Genomic DNA, 18,623 nt, shown 5'->3' with positions numbered 1-18,623 from the left:
AATAACACGGTTGCAAAGCAAATCTGGTTTCCCCATTGACTTTGCTTGTCAGAAGATCGCAAAAGGTGATCACATGAGGCCGGGACAACTGCAACCTTCATAAATATGAACCAATTACTAAGCATCCAAATTTTGATCATATGACCATGGGGAGGCTTCAATGGCCGTAAATGTGAAAAACAGGTCATAAGTCACTTTTCTTAGTGCTGCTGAAACTTTGAATGGTCACTAAACAAATGGTTGTGTAGCTGTTTGCAGATCCACTGTCAGCCTATAAGTTATGGGGAGCTATTATACATAAAATAAGAAATCAGACATACAGCCATTGGTATCTATTAAGAAGGGGACCTCTAACTAAAAAGCTCAAATTATTTCTCAACCTGTGGAAAACCTGGGAGAGAAAATACTTCTTGGGATGACCCAGGGTGGAATACAAAATAAACACAGTCACAAAAAACAGGTGAAGCCCCTTTTATTCCCTCACTTTGCTTCCAAGCTCCAAATATCCTTGATTGGAGACAAAAAAACCTCCCACACAAGCAGTTACAAGAAGGAGGAAATGCCGTTTAAATTATAAAGAGTAAAAAACAACACAAACCAGGCAAGATAAGGGCTTGAAGATGTCCACAGATATCAGAACACACTGGGAAGGATGCCAAACTCAGAGAGGAACAATAAACTAGAGATATTTCCATGCTTTGTTTCCAGCACTCGCTCGTACGCATGTCCGTCCTCTTATCCAGTTGTCACAGCTGCAGCCCATGAAGAGGATCAAGGGCCTCTCCTCCCCAGTAGACCACGTCTCTCCCTTATCCTCTCCTCCCTGCATGCCCTAGGATGGAGATGGGATGGGCCTGGGTGCTCCTCTGACTGCCCAGCTGGCCTCTGCCCTTCCCTAGCCTCCTCCACAACCTCCACAGCCACACTTCCACTCCCTGTCGGCTGATCCTCCTCTCCCTCAGAGTCAGTCTCCACCAGGGGCATGACACTTCTCTTTTCCACAGGTTAATATCCAACTTGAGCTTGGATTGCTTCTCGACAGGGGAAAGCAGAAATAGATCATAGCATTTTGCTGACGTTGCCAGTCAGTCTATAATACATGTTGATTTCTTCATCAGATTTTATGGCATGCAATCATATCTGATCAGTGCAACTGATACAACTTTAGAAACTGTTATCTTTGAAAAGAAAAGCCACTATCTTTATGTATCTGTCTATTCCAAAGATCATTACTATAAGGAAAAGGTTGTTGCCCATTACTTCTGGATTGTTACTCCCGCGTTCCAACATATAGCAGCTAAAAATGAAGTAATTACTGGAGTTCATGTTCATGAGAGACATACTGAGTTATGAAGTGTGATGACAAATTGTTAGGACCGATAAACTTTTTCTTAAGTTCTGTAAAAAATTTAAGAAATTAGCACTTCTATAGAATATAGGTAAACATACAGGATTCAATTATTTTTTTCCTAATATGTACCCCTTTAAAAATATAGTCAATCTTTCTGATACTTTTCTTACACCAAGTATAAAAAAAATTCTGGCTCCATTAGTCATTTGATCAAGTATTTTCAAAAATATTATTAAAAATATAAACCCAGCTCCACTGATCCTTTTCTCAACAGTATACACTATAAAATAGAAGTTAACTAAATTTAAGCAAGAATGCTTTTCTATATAGACAATACATCATCCAGCTTGGCAAATACCGGTATAATTATTTATAATCATGAATATCAAATGTAATCAGTTATAATAATGATATAATGAAATATAATAATTTATAATCATATTTATAATCATATAATCAAATATAATCATTTATAATCATGGCAAATATAATCATAGGTTTCTAAGGGAGCCCAAAAGTTATAGACAATGTAAATAAGCAGATATACAAAAAGAGAGAAATTAGAAACCTAATAATCTTTCTCCATTATTTTTGGTATTTTGTTAAATTTGCTTTTTTATTTTTTTCCTTTATCAACATGTACATAAAACATTAACAATACAATGGATACCTTAACATTAATTAATTGGCTGAAGACCAAAACCTTTATTGTACAATACATACTTTGATGCAAAAGATGCTGTATTCAATTCTGGATTTAAAAATACGATCCTGACATACAAAACTGTAATTAACATTGTTATAATAACTCTTTTTTTATCCTCAATAGTCTAAGTTATCTAAAGATTAAATTGTTAATAATCATCAATTAATACTGTACAAACACCACTGTATCAAAACAATATAATGTGTTAACAATACTTTAAAAATAATAGTGCAGAAAAAATGGAGAACCCCTGTGTTAGCAATTCAAATTCGATTATGAAAAGCAAAATATTTATTTCTATCCAGGTCTTCCAACCTTGGCACTTTAGACTTGTAGGATTCAACTCCCAGAGTTCCTCAACAAGCTTTTCTTGCTGAGGAACTCTGGGAGTTGAAGTCCACAAGTCTTAAATTGCCAAGGTTGGAGACCCTGTCTATACAACCCTAACATCAGTATAGTTTATTTTATTTAAGAAGGGTCATACAAAAATAATGTATCAGAGGGTCTTTTTCTGGAACTGTTAATAATTAATGGGTAAATCTTACAAAACAGCATTAGCCCCTCCTTTCAGAAAATAGCATCAAATAGATGAAAATATCACCCATCGTAAAAATATTATGTATAGGTGTATAGTTAATGTTACTATAACGCGAAGTTGATTCACAAATACTTGTTTATCACTATTTGCCTATAACATCAATGGAGGACTTCAAATACAGTATCTAAATGACTCATCTCAGATCCAATTACCTCAGAAGGAATTTTGCACTATCCCAAAGACAAATACGGTATTTTCAGTAATATCTGCTCTCTAGTACTAGTCAGAGGAATGACTTTAAGTGAAAATTTCTGAATTTGGGGGGGGCGGGGTAGGTGTTAATCAAAAATTGCATCAAAAACTTTTCCTTATCTTCCTAAAATAATAATACTGCACAAATCACTTGTCTAATCTGCAGCACTTCTGACCGAAATGTGAAAACAAATATAAATTTATGTGAAAACAAATATAAATTTGGTCTCTGATTGCCTCCCATTCTTGCTTGAGAAGAAAGCAATCCAGGAAGGTGTTTATCATCTACATTTCTTAGTTTATAAACCTACTGTATTTTCAGTACAATCCAGTACAATTCAGTACTTTCCACATGTAACATACTTTAGCATCTGTAAACCAAAGTGTAATAGATCCGGTTACCTGTAGTTCATCATATCTGGAGAGTATACCAGATTGGGGACTATTGTTTTATTGTTGACCAAGCTTTAGGCTAGTGTTTCTCAACCTCATCAGCTTTAAGATGCGTGCACCTCAATTTCCAACATTGCTGGCTGGGGAATTCTGGGAGTTGAAGTTTATACGTCTTAAAGTGAGAAACACTGCTTTAAATTAATTCTTCAATTTTTTAGTTAAGGGATATCTACCAAGGAAAAGGAGCTTGACACTAGGCTCGCTTGCAATAGTTCTAACACAGGTAGTCCTTGACTTACAACAGTCCATTTAGTGACCAAAGTTACAACAGCACTGAAAAAGTGACTTATGACTGTTTTCACACTTACGACCATTGCAGGATCCACATGGTCACATGATCAAAATTCAGATGCTTGGCAAGTGATATTTAGGAGGGTTGCAGTGTCCTGGGGTCATGTGATCACCTTTTGTGACCATTTGCCAAGCAAATTCAATAAGGATCCAGTTTCAGTTAACAACCGAGTGCAATGATTCATTCACAGGACTTAAGAACTGTGACAAGAAAAGTTGTAAAATGAGGCAAACTCACTTAACAAATGTTTTACTTAGCAACATAAATTTTGGGCACAATTGTGGTTTGTAACTCAAGGACTACTTATCTTCAAAGTTAGCATTAGTGGTGAGGTAATCATAGTACACACCCATGGAGAAGAGTGATAGTAATAAGACTTGTGAAGTTGAAGGAAGAATACTCTCTGAAATAACTTAATCAGTAGTTTACGTTGTGATCCCTGATGGTTGTACATGAAAGGCTGTAAAAGTATATTTATTTATTTATTGAATTTATATTCCCGCCTATTTGCTCATGGCGAGTCTAGGTGGCTTACAGAATGTAAAACCATATTTAAAATAAAAAACAGTAAAAACTAACTAAAAAGAATCAAAGAAATTAATAAAGTACAACAGAACAAAATCTGGAAAAAAAAAAAATCACCCCCAACTCCCACCTCCCGCCCCAACAACAGCGGATGATATGAGTCATTTGATGAGCTCTATCCTGCTCAGGGTTCCCCAGGCCCGCTGGCACAACCAGGTCTTCAGTGCCTTCCGGAAGAGTATTAGTGAGGGGGCCATTCTAATCTCTCGGTGAATGATGTTCCAGAGAGAGGGAGCCATCATGGAGAAGGCCCTTCTTCTGGATCCCACCATGTATATCGCCCTCAGGGATGGGACCCGCAGCTTCCCCGCTCTAATGGGTCAGGTAGGTGACCAGTAAGAGATGTTCCCTCAGATAACCTGGTCCCAAGCCATGAAAGGCTTTAAAGGTGACAACCAGCACCTTGAATATGCAGAAGTTAACCATGAAGTTGTTCACATGTTGTCACTTACCAATTGAGCACCCCATCCCAAATCCATGTTAATCTTGAAAATTAAAAAGTTCCCCATTCTTATCTTTATGAAAGAAAATGGAAAATATAATCCAAGGTTATTTTTTTATACTATGGCCTGTATATGAAATTTTATGGACTCTGCTGTACAGCAATAAGGGGTTATAAACTCAGAGGCAATTCATCACGTGGATTAGACAAGTACACAAATCAGATATGAGTTCTGAGTGAACTATGATAAATGACTCAAACAGGCCCGGTGAAGTCACTGCAAGCACGCATCTCATCAGTATGGACTGATGCAAGCAATACCAATTATGTCAAGTGAACCATATCTCATATTATTTTCTGAAATAGGTGTACTTTAACAAATTTATTCACAAAGTGTGGGTAGTATCAGGGCACCAATGCAATTGTTTCAAACTCTGAAACTTTTTTCTTAATTTCCAGTCCATATATGTCAATATCTGTTGCTTCTTTCATATGGTATGTTGATGCAACTATTATCTTTCCAGATGTCCCAGCTTTTTTCACCCTCATTCATGTAAACAAATCCAATGTGGTTTTATGTTCCCTACTATGTCTGCTGGGTCTTCCTCCCTCTGAACCTGTGTATATATACAGAATATATCCCACTGAAGATAGTGAACCTTATTTCCCACACAGATATTCATAGCATCTTCTGCTAGCATAAAAATGATTGCATGTTTAACAATCATAATTTTAATACACTTGTGCAATTTAATATTTTGAAACAGCAATTTAAAAAGTTATTTGAAACAGTTAAATAATGTGTTATGAATCAATAAAGTAACTAATATAAAATGCAAAGTAGGTTTTGAAGGCCTGCACACCTGATTGCTCTCCTCAAACTTCTCTGCGAGGATTGGTTTGTTATTGGTTATTATTTGAACTTATCGCAAAGACTATTGGTTAATAGGGCAGCAGCCAAGGACTGCTGCCCATAGAGTTTGCTCTGTTCTATTCTATTACTGTTATTATTAAAGAGTTGAAGTCACTGGTCAGATGTCTGGTCTCCTTATTCTCCAAACTTAACACTGGTGGTTGGGATGCAGAGACCGAAGAGCTGACTGATCTACAGAGCAACCAACAGAGCACGTGGTTGAACGCACTATCTGAGCCAAAGAGGCCAGCTACTAATCCTCCGGCTTTGCTCCGCTTCTCCAATGGTCCGGCACCACCCTTTTCTTCTTGTGCTGCGGAAAGAGGCGGCTAATGATCTCCGGCTCCGCTCTGCTTCTCCAACATCCGGCGCCACCCTGTTCTGTGTCAGGCCCAGCAAGTCCGAGCAGCCGGCGCACAGAACAGGGCAGCGCCGGATGTTGGAGAAGCAGAGTGGAGCCGAGAAGAAGCCTCCCCAACTGGCAGCACAAGAAGCCTCCCCAACTGGCCAGGTGCTCTCCTCCTTCTCTGCCTCCTTCTCTGCCTCTCCCCTCTTGCTCCTCACAGTTGCCCTGAGCTGGTGCGGTTCTTTACTTGGGCAGCCAGATGCCCGCAGCAGCGCCCGCAGCAGCAACAGGCAGTTCTGCCCGGGCTCTGCTCAGGTGTCCAGCTGGGGCTGTCAGGAGTTGCTACCACCGGCGCAGCTCCGCGCGGCTCCAGTCCCAAGTTTCCTTGGGAAGGGAAAGGCAAAACCAGGAGCCGCTGAGCCTGAACCTCCGGTGCCGCTGCTGCCGTTGCAAAGCACCGCCGCGGCTCTTCCTTTTTGCCTTTCCTTCCCGAGGCAACGTGGGACTGGAGCCGCGTGGAGCCGTGCCGGCAGTAGCAACTCCTGACTCAGGGGGCCTCCGAGGGGAGGGGGAGGAGAAGAAGGGGGAAGGGGGCGATTCCCAAAAATCTTGTGCTGACCCGGCCCGTCTGTCAAATTTTAAAAGTGAATGCGGCCCCCCGAGCCAAAAAGTTTGCCCACCCCTGATATAGACAATTCATCATCCAGCTTGGCAAATACCGGTATAATTATTTATAATCATGAATATCAAATGTAATCAGTTATAATAATGATATAATGAAATATAATAATTTATAATCATATTTATAATCATATAATCAAATATAATCATTTATAATCATGGCAAATATAATCATAGGTTTCTAAGGGAGCCCAAAAGTTATAGACAATGTAAATAAGCAGATATACAAAAAGAGAGAAATTAGAAACCTAATAATCTTTTTCCATTATTTTTGGTATTTTGTTAAATTTGCTTTTTTATTTTTTTCCTTTATCAACATGTACATAAAACATTAACAATACAATGGATACCTTAACATTAATTAATTGGCTGAAGACCAAAACCTTTATTGTACAATACATACTTTGATGCAAAAGATGCTGTATTCAATTCTGGATTTAAAAAAATACGATCCTGACATACAAAACTGTAATTAACATTGTTATAATAACTCTTTTTTTATCCTCAATAGTCTAAGTTATCTAAAGATTAAATTGTTAATAATCATCAATTAATACTGTACAAACACCACTGTATCAAAACAATATAATGTGTTAACAATACTTTAAAAAATAATAGTGCAGAAAAAATGGAGAACCCCTGTGTTAGCAATTCAAATTCGATTATGAAAAGCAAAATATTTATTTCCTATCCAGCGGTCTCCAACCTTGGCAATTTTAAGACTTGTGGACTTCAACTCCCAGAGTTCCTCAACAAGCTTTGCTTGTTGAGGAACTCTGGGAGTTGAAGTCCACAAGTCTTAAAGTTGCCAAGGTTGGAGACCCCTGTCTATACAACCCTAACATCAGTATAGTTTATTTTATTTAAGAAGGGGTCATACAAAATAATGTATCAGAGGGTCTTTTCTGGAACTGTTAATAATTAATGGGTAAATCTTACAAAACAGCATTAGCCCCCTCCTTTCAGAAAATAGCATCAAATAGATGAAAAATATCACCCATCGTAAAAATATTATGTATAGGTGTATAGTTAATGTTACTATAACGCGAAGTTGATTCACAAATACTTGTTTATCACTATTTGCCTATAACATCAATGGAGGACTTCAAATACAGTATCTAAATGACTCATCTCAGATCCAATTACCTCAGAAGGAATTTTGCACTATCCCAAAGACAAATACGGTATTTTCAGTAATATCTGCTCTCTAGTACTAGTCAGAGGAATGACTTTAAGTGAAAATTTCTGAATTTGTGGGGGGCGGGGTAGGTGTTAATCAAAAATTGCATCAAAAACTTTTCCTTATCTTCCTAAAATAATAATACTGCACAAATCACTTGTCTAATATTTATCTGCAGCACTTCTGACCGAAATGTGAAAACAAATATAAATTTATGTGAAAACAACTATAAATTTGGTCTCTGATTGCCTCCCATTCTTGCTTGAGAAGAAAGCAATCCAGGAAGGTGTTTATCATCTACATTTCTTAGTTTATAAATCTACTGTATTTTCAGTACAATCCAGTAGAATTCAGTACTTTCCACATGTAACATACTTTAGCATCTGTAAACCAAAGTGTAATAGATCCGGTTACCTGTAGTTCATCATATCTGGAGAGTATACCAGATTGGGGACTATTGTTTTATTGTTGACCAAGCTTTAGGCTAGTGTTTCTCAACCTCATCAGCTTTAAGATGCGTGCACCTCAATTTCCAACATTGCTGGCTGGGGAATTCTGGGAGTTGAAGTTTATACGTCTTAAAGTGAGAAACACTGCTTTAAATTAATTCTTCATTTTTTTTTAGTTAAGGGATATCTACCAAGGAAAAGCAGCTTGACACTAGGCTCGCTTGCAATAGTTCTAACACAGGTAGTCCTTGACTTACAATAGTCCATTTAGTGACCAAAGTTACAACAGCACTAAAAAAGTGACTTATGACTGTTTTCACACGACCATTGCAGCATCCACATGGTCACATGATCAAAATTCAGATGCTTGGCAAGTGATATTTAGGAGGGTTGCAGTGTCCTGGGGTCATGTGATCACCTTTTGCGACCTTTTGCCAAGCAAATTCAATAAGAATCCAGTTTCAGTTAACAACCGAGTGCAATGATTCATTCACAGGACTTAAGAACTGTGACAAGAAAAGTTGTAAAATGAGGCAAACTCACTTAACAAACGTTTTACTTAGCAACATAAATTTTGGGCACAATTGTGGTTTGTAACTCAAGGACTACTTATCTTCAAAGTTAGCATTAGTGGTGAGGTAATCATAGTACACACCCATGGAGAAGAGTGATAGTAATAAGGCTTGTGAAGTTGAAGGAAGAATACTCTCTGAAATAACTTAATCAGTAGTTTACGTTGTGATCCCTGATGGTTGTCTATGTAGGTACATGAAAGGCTGTAAAAGTATATTTATTTATTTATTTAATTTATATTCCCGCCTATTTGCCCATGGCGAGTCTAGGTGGCTTACAGAATGTAAAACCATATTTAAAATAAAAAACAGTAAAAACTGTTAGGGATAACATTGTTTACCCTAACTGGTTTGGGTAAAAAATAATAAATAAGTTATCATGGTTTGTTGGTTAAAGTGTGTGTAACTTTAACTACAAGAATGTAATTAAGGGTGTGGTTGTAAAAGCACCATAAAAGAAGCAAGTCAATTGCAGCTCTCTCTCTCTGGCTTAATGATCCCTAATTACTGGATGGATTGATGACTGCGTTTTTCCTTACTGTAACGGAGGAGAGAAAGGAGTGTTGATTTCTCAACGGAGGGAAGAGATAATACGGACTGATTTATTGTAAGTGAACTGACATTGGCTATTCAACACGGATTTTACAAATTGAGTATCCCCGACTGGACTGACTGAAATGATACATGACTAATGGACCGTTTATTTTGACTATGCTATAATTCCTAATGGAATAAACTATATTTTTGATAGCACAAGCGTATCTGTTTTTTACTGCGTGTTAACTAAAATACAAACTTATCTCACACATTTACCTGTCTGCCTATCTGACTACGCTACACATTCTGTTTAGTTTGTTTTCCTTAACACTCGTTGGGGAATTCAGGCTTAACAAAAACTAACTAAAAAGAATCAAAGAAATTAATAAAGTACAACAGAACAAAATCTGGGAAAAAAAAAATAACCCCCAACTCCCACCTCCCGCCCCAACAACAGCGGATGATATGAGTCATTTGATGGGCTCTATCCTGCTCAGGGTTCCCCAGGCCCGCTGGCACAACCAGGTCTTCAGTGCCTTCCGGAAGAGTATTAGTGAGGGGGCCATTCTAATCTCTGGGTGAATGATGTTCCAGAGAGAGGGAGCCATCATGGAGAAGGCCCTTCTTCTGGATCCCACCATGTGTATCGCCCTCAGGGATGGGACCCGCAGCTTCCCCGCTCTAATGGGTCAGGTAGGTGACCAGTAAGAGATGTTCCCTCAGATAACCTGGTCCCAAGCCATGAAAGGCTTTAAAGGTGACAACCAGCACCTTGAATATGCAGAAGTTAACCATGAAGTTGTTCACATGTTGTCACTTACCAATTGAGCACCCCATCCCAAATCCATGTTAATCTTGAAAATTTAAAAAGTTCCCCATTCTTATCTTTATGAAAGAAAATGGAAAATATAATCCAAGGTTATTTTTTTATACTATGGCCTGTATATGAAATTTTATGGACTCTGCTGTACAGCAATAAGGGGGTTATAAACTCAGAGGCAATTCATCACGTGGATTAGACAAGTACACAAATCAGATATGAGTTCTGAGTGAACTATGATAAATGACTCAAACAGGCCCGGTGAAGTCACTGCAAGCACGCATCTCATCAGTATGGACTGATGCAAGCAATACCAATTATGTCAAGTGAACCATATCTCATATTATTTTCTGAAATAGGTGTACTTTAACAAATTTATTCACAAAGTGTGGGTAGTATCAGGGCACCAATGCAATTGTTTCAAACTCTGAAACTTTTTTCTTAATTTCCAGTCCATATATGTCAATATCTGTTGCTTTTTTCATATGGTATGTTGATGCAACTATTATCTTTCCAGATGTCCCAGCTTTTTTCACCCTCATTCATGTAAACAAATCCAATGTGGTTTTATGTTCCCTACTATGTCTGCTGGGTCTTCCTCCCTCTGAACCTGTGTATATATACAGAATATATCCCACTGAAGATAGTGAACCTTATTTCCCACACAGATATTCATAGCATCTTCTGCTAGCATCAAAAATGATTGCATGTTCAACAATCATAATTTTAATACACTTGTGCAATTTAATATTTTGAAACAGCAATTTAAAAAGTTATTTGAAACAGTTAAATAATGGATATATATTTTCTGGATATTAAGCATTGTGCTTTTGCTTAATTAAGGCAGATATAACAGAGGAGATTTTCAGGGACTCAGTTATAATGTTTAAAATTAAATGATGCACCGATTACTGAGAATTCCAGGCTGCTGGCAGGGTCAAGGAGATCTGTGATGGTGTGTAGCTACCTGAAATTCAAAAGGAAGCAGCTTTTTTTTAGAATGGAGATAATGAAGATCAATGGCTCTTGTTGCATTACTTGTTGCAAATACAGCTAATTAGGGATTAAAAGGAAAACAGCAAGAAATCAGTTCAAGCCAAGAACCAGCTGGAAATCAGAAGTATGTGACTTTCAGAGAACTTTGTGAAGGGTGAGCAAGGACACTGGCACTACAATAAACTTTACTGCAGCTCAGCCAACATTGAAAAACACTCCAGAGAAAAATACCCAGGAGATATGCCCGCTAGTATCTTTATTTTTTAAAAAAAAAACATTTTGTTTTTATTTTTGCTGTTCCAGCACTGAATGCAACTCTACACTCTACTTCTGCAGTATAAAATAATAATAATAATCACCTGTTGGATTTCTATGTGTCAGATAGGCGAGGAGTAAAAAGGCACCAGTCAAACGGGGCAGAAAAAAGAAACAGCAACCGAGCTTATGCGTTTGGGAGATGGAATCCAATTGAATCGCGACATTAATTTCCCCTGGATCTCCCGGGCTCCGCTCTTAGCCCCGGAACGAATCTAATGTATTCCTTGGAAAAATACAGAGGAGTTGTTGTTGTTGTTTTTAGTATTTAAAAAGCTTGTTTTTCCTGGAGCAGCCTCACCCTCCCTCCCATCCCCTACCTAGGCGGGCGCGCGCACAGAGGATAACCCAGAATAACCCCACGTATCTCAAGAAGTGGTCTCTAAGCCACCATATGCCATAAACCACCATGTGGGTCGTGTGAAGCCGACAGACCACTACTACTGGGACGCTTTGACCACATCCCCGCCTGGCTCGCTCGGTTAACGCCGGCATTTGTCTTGCAGCGACCGCCTTTGGTCGGCCTCCCTTTTTTTGCAAACACATCGAGCGCTAAGAGGAATTCGGAGAGAAGAAGAGGGATTTTTGCACACTCGGGAGGTGCAAAAAGAAATACAATACCAAGCCCCTCTCCTCAAGGGGGCGGGGCTGGGACACCAAAGGGGCGGAGCTTTACCGCCACGCCTCCCCGTGTGTCTCGCCTTCACATTTGGAGCTCATTCTCCTCCCCCCGCCTGCTACCCCCGCCACCCACAGCTTTGGTCTTCAATTAGCTGCCGACGGTGGAACTGGGAAGGCGCGCGAGGCTGCGAGGATGGGGAGGAGCCATGTAAGCAAAACGTGCGGGGCTTATTTATTTTTCTTTAAAGGAATAAATTTAAAAAAAAAAAACCAACACAAATCCGCAAGCCGCTTCTCCTCTTCGGCTCTCAGGGTTGCGGGATAGCCGGGAAGGGGGAGGGGTGTCACCCACTCTTATGTGGGGCGCGAGAGAAATTAACCTGAGGTGGAATATTTCCACAGGCAGGCAGACAGACAGACAGACAGGCGCACGCGGGGAGCCGTCTGTCTGCGCACACGCGCCGAGTCTGTTTGTGTCATATATATATATATATCTTTTTTTAAGGGAAAAGGTAGCTTAGGTTGCTTAGAGAATGGTGATGATTGCAGAACATCTGATTATGCAAGTTGGCCCATAACTACATACATACATACATACACACATACATACATACATATTACTGTAATGCTGAGACGAGAACTCTTTCGGCACACTCCCCTGTCCCCCCCAGGTTTAACCCCTTCGCCTCTGCAGTCAAACTGTTGCACGCGCGTCGAGGAAGCGGTTTTGGAAGGTCTTGTTAAGTTTTAAAGGACTCCCTCCTGATACAAGAGAATGCCCTGGAGGATTTTGTAAAATATGCGTAGTAGGGGAATTGGTCGTCGTCATCCTCATCATCCTCGTTCTCATCCTCGTTTTTAGATTTTTTCTTTTCATAGGGAAACTCAACCTCATTTGTGTAGATCATGTTGTTTTTTTTAATGTTTCATAGACTGGAGAAGAACCCCCCCCCACCTAGGAAAAAAAAATGCCAAAAGGCAGCCCGATTGAATAAAAGGGATGCTGAAAAAAAAAAGAAGAAGCTTGCAGGGAGTCTTCTACGCTAGGGTGGGCAGGAGGGGTCTGAATTACTACCGAGCGGGCGAGGGGTGTCTCGGAGAAGGGACTTGGTGGTGCGGAGAAAAAGCTTTATATTTCTGCGTAAGCTTTGGTTGCAGCCAGGAGCTGTGAAAAGATAACCTTTCTCTTCAGTCTCTTAGCAGGCAGGGAAAAGACGCTAAAAGCGTCTCATCCCCCTTATGAGAAACCTTTTGCTGTTATTTTTTTTTGGAGGGGGGGGAGGAATTAGGAAAGGAAAGCAAGAAAAGCTGCCTATAAAAGACCCAGCTGCAGCTTGGGTGGTGGTGGTGGAGGGGGAAGGATGAGGAGGTTGTCTGTTTCTCTTTTCTATCTCCAGCCAGAATTCCCCCTTTTTTTTCCCTTCTTCTTCTGGAGGAGGAGATAGGAAGAGAAGAGACAGATGTCTAGGTCTTTTTCTTTTGGGCGATCCTGCTCGACAGGCTGAAGTGATTACTGCAAGGGCAAGGCAAAAAGAACAGGGGGCCTGGGGTGGATGAGCATTGCGGGTCAACCCAAAAGGGGGGAGCATTGTGTGTTTTGTCTCTTGGGAGGGACAGGGCTTTTGTTTCAGAAACCTCAACACCCCCCACCCCTTTGCATCTTTTTTTTTTTAAGGGAAAAGGTAGCTTAGGTTGCTTAGAGAATGGTGATGATTGCAGAACATCTGATTATGCAAGTTGGCCCATAACTATATACAAGCAACTATAGTCTGGCCACATAATCTGTAGTAGCCATAGCTTGCTTGTTCCTGAGGCTGCTGGTGAGGAAGATTGAGGTATCTTTGTAAGCAAGTGAATATTCCTCATTCCTGTGCCCCTCTGGCTCCCAAATATGGGCATATCCTAGCTGAAAAGGCCACTCAGATTGCCTAATTTGTTGGTTGTTGTTACTGCTGCTTTCTAACCCTGGCTTCCTGTAATACACTGCAGCCGGAACAAAGCTCTGTCACAACTGTGCTTCATGCTTGTCGCCTCCAGCCTGCAAGCAGCTGAATGTTTCCCTGGCTCGATATCAGGCAGAAAGGGATGGATGAGACACAATGAGAGATTCAGGTAATGCCATCAAAAATATGTTTGATATCTGTTGCTGTGTGAAAGCTGCTGTTGCTGGAACATTGTCTGTGCATGGCCACTTCGTTGAACTCTCTCTTCGATCTGTGGTTGAATAGCTTTTTTCTTTTCTTTTTTTTAAGTGAGAGGTGCTGAGCCCTGGAGTTGATTTACACATAGATACAAAAGCAAATGAAACTGAAGTAGAAACTACTTGCTTGTTGTTTTTAAATCCCTCCTAAAGGAGGTAGATGTTCAGTCATTCAGAGAACAATGTGGGCTGCTATAATTTTCGAGGAAAATTTTTGAAGAATAATTTTTGAAATTATTTTGAAAATAATTTGGAGACAATAACAGAAAAAGCATCCCTTGTACCATGTTTCATCTGTTTATGACAACCAATTTTGGTTGGTTACTGCTTGGGGAAAAACACTGGTTTTAAAAAACCAGATTATTAGGAAAACAAGTTGTGAAAATGTTTGAAAACTTGTGAAAGATATGAAAGTGGTATACAATTGCTGAGGTTGTGGAGATGGAGAACATAAGCGATGTGTTTGATTAATATGTGGCAGGGGATAAATGTGTGTATGTGTATATATATATGTATATAATGTGTGTATATATATATGTATATAATACACACACACACACAGTTTTTTTTTCACACAAGTTTGTTACCATTGAATCTACAAAGTATGGTCCCTTATTTTGTCCTTGTCTTCTTTCAAAGTGACACTTCTGTGTAACAGAAATTTGGTCATTAAACAAAAAAAGACAAAAAAGATACTCCATAAAATTTCCTTTTTTTCTTCAAGTGCACCAGCTGTGTATGTGTATGTGTGTGTATGTATGTATGTTTTCGGCAGAATCTCATCTGCCATCATCAGGCTTCTGTATTGAAAGAAAATGATGAACACAATACAGAAGCCTGATGATGGCAGATGAGATTCTGCTGAAACGTTGCTACAGCTTTAAAAGCACAACTGTAATGATGTGGGAAAATACCCGAACAAAGCTGAATATCATTTTTATATATATAAAATTTATTTATTTAATATGCCGGTCTCTGCCCCAACCCCATTTTTAAACTCAGGCTGAGGTAAAAGCTTGCCCCAAGAGATAATGAAAAATAACATACTACTTTGAGGGATTATGATGAAATCTGTCACGGATTTCATTTAAGTGATGAGCTTGTCATTGAGGATATGCATAGAGTGACTTTGTTTTGGTTTCTTTATTTATTATTGTGCAATGAGAACCTTTCTAGGAAGAGAATGTTTTGAAGACTATTATTAACTCTCTCTAAACCTGAACTAATATGAAACAAAAGAGCACCAAGAAGAAAAAAAGAGGTGAGGAGAACTCCTGTCTTGTCCCTTCATTTACAATTTTTTTTAAAACTCAGGGGATTGCTCAGCTAAGTGGATAATTTGTAACAGCTGCTGCTTTTTCAAGGTGACATTTCTACAGCTGTCAAGTAAAACCAGGAGAGAGAAAACTTTGGGTACAATCTGTCAACCATTGCTCCTACTAGCTAGTTTTAAAATGCACCTAAGGAATCCTGGTGGTTCATTGGAAAATGACTTAAAATGGGAATTTATTTGGGTAATTATTGAGATTACTTGCTATGTAATCATAAAAATAAGAGTGAGAATTAGGCACGAGCCCCATATTTAGAAAAAAAATCACTTTGTTCATGTTAACAGTCTTAGAATGTTGTGAATGTTCACAATTTTTTTTTTGTACCAACAAAAATCAACAATTTGATTTAGATTTGTTGCATCTGTGTTTCTGGGAACTCTTTTATTTGGAAGTTGTCCACAGGACTCTTTCATAAAATGTATTCATGTAATGTATAAACGGCTTGCTGATTTTAATGAAGTTAATACCTGATCTGTGCTTTGTCTTTAAGTCTTGTGCAGTTCTTCCATTTCAAGTTAATAAAATGAACTTTAATAGGATTAAAGGATATCAAGATAACTTTTGTTTTTGTGAAAACCCAAATAAAACTTTAAAAAAAAAAGATAAATAACTTAGTAAGCTCACTAAAGCTAATACAGATTAGGTTCTCGTCAATGCCTGGAAGAAAACAGGACCAAACTTTTTTCAGGATATACAGTACATGTGCAAGATTTAGTGAGGATATGTTTTCTTATATTAAATTATGAAGTTTTGCATCTAATGCTAAACCATGGCTTAGTTTCATGTGGATGCCATTACCATTCTTTTCCCTCTCTTTTTGTGATGTGGCCAGGAAGCACTTAACACATGTAATCCTAAATGACATATAAGTTATTTAAAATGAAAAAGGATCTCGCAGATGAGGTTGAAAAAGCAGGAAAAAAGAGGCTTTTCAAACGCTGCTCATCCACGCGTAGTGCTTTTCAGCTGTCTGGGTGGCTCAGCTGATGGTTTTTTTTACACACGCGCACGTAGCAAAATGTAGTCACCGAACACCAGTTGAATCCCACCCCTTGGCAGTCCTCAATTTACAGCCATTTGTTTAGTGACTGAAGTTACAACAGCAGTGAAAAAAGTGACATGAGTGTTTTTCACTTATGCCTGTTGCAGCAACCCTGTGGCCATGTGATAAAAAAATCAGTTGCTTGGCCATCGGCAAATGTTCCGTCCTGGGGTCACGTGATCGACCGTCTTTTGTGATCTTCTGACAAAGTCATTGGGAAAGCCAGATTCACTTAACAGCCATGTTATCAAAAGCTTCAGTCATTCACTTAACAACTGTGTCAAGAAAGGTTGTAACATGGAACAAAACTCACTTTTAACAACTGTCTTCCTCGGCAGTGAATTTTTGGGTTCAGTTGTGGTTGTAAGTTGAGGACCACCTGTACTCCAGTTCTGGAAAGAAATTATCTATGGCTGTTGATTCATTTTGGGAGGTTCAACTTTTGTCAGGAATTGTTATTTTAAGATAACAATTCTAAGTGTTTGAATGAAATGGGAACATGTTAGAGACGACTTAGTGGGAAATGTTTTCATTTATTTTTGGTCCCAGTTTTTACAGTAAGTTATTTTTACTGCAAGTGAAATATAAATAACTTTTTTTATTTTCAATATTTGGAGAAGTGTGCCCTTGTTTACTATATATCAGAAAAGGCACAATTCATGAACAAGACAGAGGTACCAGCAGGAGTGTGGGTGTAGATAAAACACTCCACTGAAGACTAGGTACATAAATAGTGATGAATACTGACTAGGAGAATGGTAAACTACTTTGGGAAGAGGAAAAAATGGAAGCAGGCTTTGTGGAGGAAAGTTTTGGCAATGGCTAGTTATAAGAGGTATGCTTGTAGAGTTCAAGAAGGGAAACTCTTAAATAGTTGTTTTTTCAGATGGTTGGAGTGATTCTAATGTAATCTGGGAAGACGGAAAAATATTTGGTATGATGGCCACTTTTTAGGGTGTGGGCTAGGATTCTGAATCTGGGGGGTATTTTGGTCGCAGCACAACTGAGCTTTAAAATCTACAATAAATCTACAGTTAAAAAAAATTGTTTTTTCTTTCTGTATTGGCTGGACCGCAATCGGTGACTTCTTTCACTAATTGTAAAACCTGGACTATACCAGCTGGGTTCACAAAACATGGGTAGGCCAAGCATAGTGATGGAAGTGGGAATTAATAGTTCAGTAGTATCTGGAAGGATGCAGATTTCCCATACCTCTTATCCAGTGGTGGGATTCAATTATTGTTGCCACCAGTTTGGTGGGCGTGGCTTGGTGGGCGCGTTTTGCACGGTGCACACACTTTGCATGCACATGTGCACCAAACACGCACTTTGCACAGGCACAGAGGCGTTTGCGCAGGCGCAGAGGCATTCTAACTCGCCTCCTGCAAGCCTGCACAATCCCGGTCACTTCAGCAGCTGCTGCACGGCACTCTTCTGTGCCGCGCAAAGCAGCTGCGCTTCAAATTCAGTGGATAAAGGTGAGTATGGGAGGCCGGGCAATTGCTCCAACCAGCTCTCCAGAACCAGGCAGAACTGGTTGAATACCACCACTGCTCTTATCTTTAACAGAATTTCCACTGTGACCAACAAATTGCCTCTGGAGTGCTCACAAGCAGAGATGAAAGCTTATTTCTCTTTCCCCATGGTTGCCTTGCAACTGGTATTTGGGGGCCATGGAAGTAACATCGATTCTTCAGTATTAATGGTCATTGATAGACTTGTCTAAATGCTAGTGCCTCTCTCTTTCCTTATACAGTCAAAGATTCTTGTGTATCAATCTGGCATGGTCTTTAGCTAATGCTGCAGCTGAGCACTATTGGAGAGCTTATTCTTTTGGTCAAGAAAGCCTGCGTTACTGAGCTTCTGCTTCTGAATGGCTTAAAATGCACCATATGTACCGCACATACTTCCTGTAGGCGCTGCCAACCAATTCTTCCTGTGGTTAAGACTTATACTATTTATGTATTTATTTAACTTTTGTGTAAATCTGGATAGTAGAAA

The 18,623-nt window shown here is 39.3% G+C and overlaps 1 protein-coding gene across 6 annotated transcripts in view; it reads left to right on the top strand.

The window, feature by feature from the left end:
* Window positions 1-12,114: 12,114 nt before the first annotated feature.
* The window catches only part of RNF152 (ring finger protein 152), a 38,389-nt gene continuing 31,880 nt past the window's right edge, over window positions 12,115-18,623 (top strand). For 2 of the 6 annotated variants that reach the window (XM_087961192.1, XM_087961194.1), the window contains exons 1-3: window positions 12,115-12,257; window positions 14,039-14,161; window positions 15,426-15,510. The gene's annotated coding sequence lies outside the window, so the exon portion shown is untranslated. Of the gene's footprint in view, window positions 12,269-14,038; window positions 14,162-15,414; window positions 15,511-18,623 lie in introns of all 6 variants that reach the window. The other 4 variants (XM_087961193.1, XM_026675379.2, XM_026675380.2 and 1 more) reach the window with 4 other exon arrangements.

Source organism: Notechis scutatus, chromosome 3 (assembly GCF_049901735.1).
Source record: "Notechis scutatus isolate UNSWTSFEM ecotype Mainland chromosome 3, rNotScu1.2, whole genome shotgun sequence".
Classification (NCBI taxonomy): domain Eukaryota; kingdom Metazoa; phylum Chordata; class Lepidosauria; order Squamata; family Elapidae; genus Notechis; species Notechis scutatus.
Note: the sequence above shows the minus strand (reverse complement) of the source record. Positions and strands in the feature narration are given on the sequence as shown.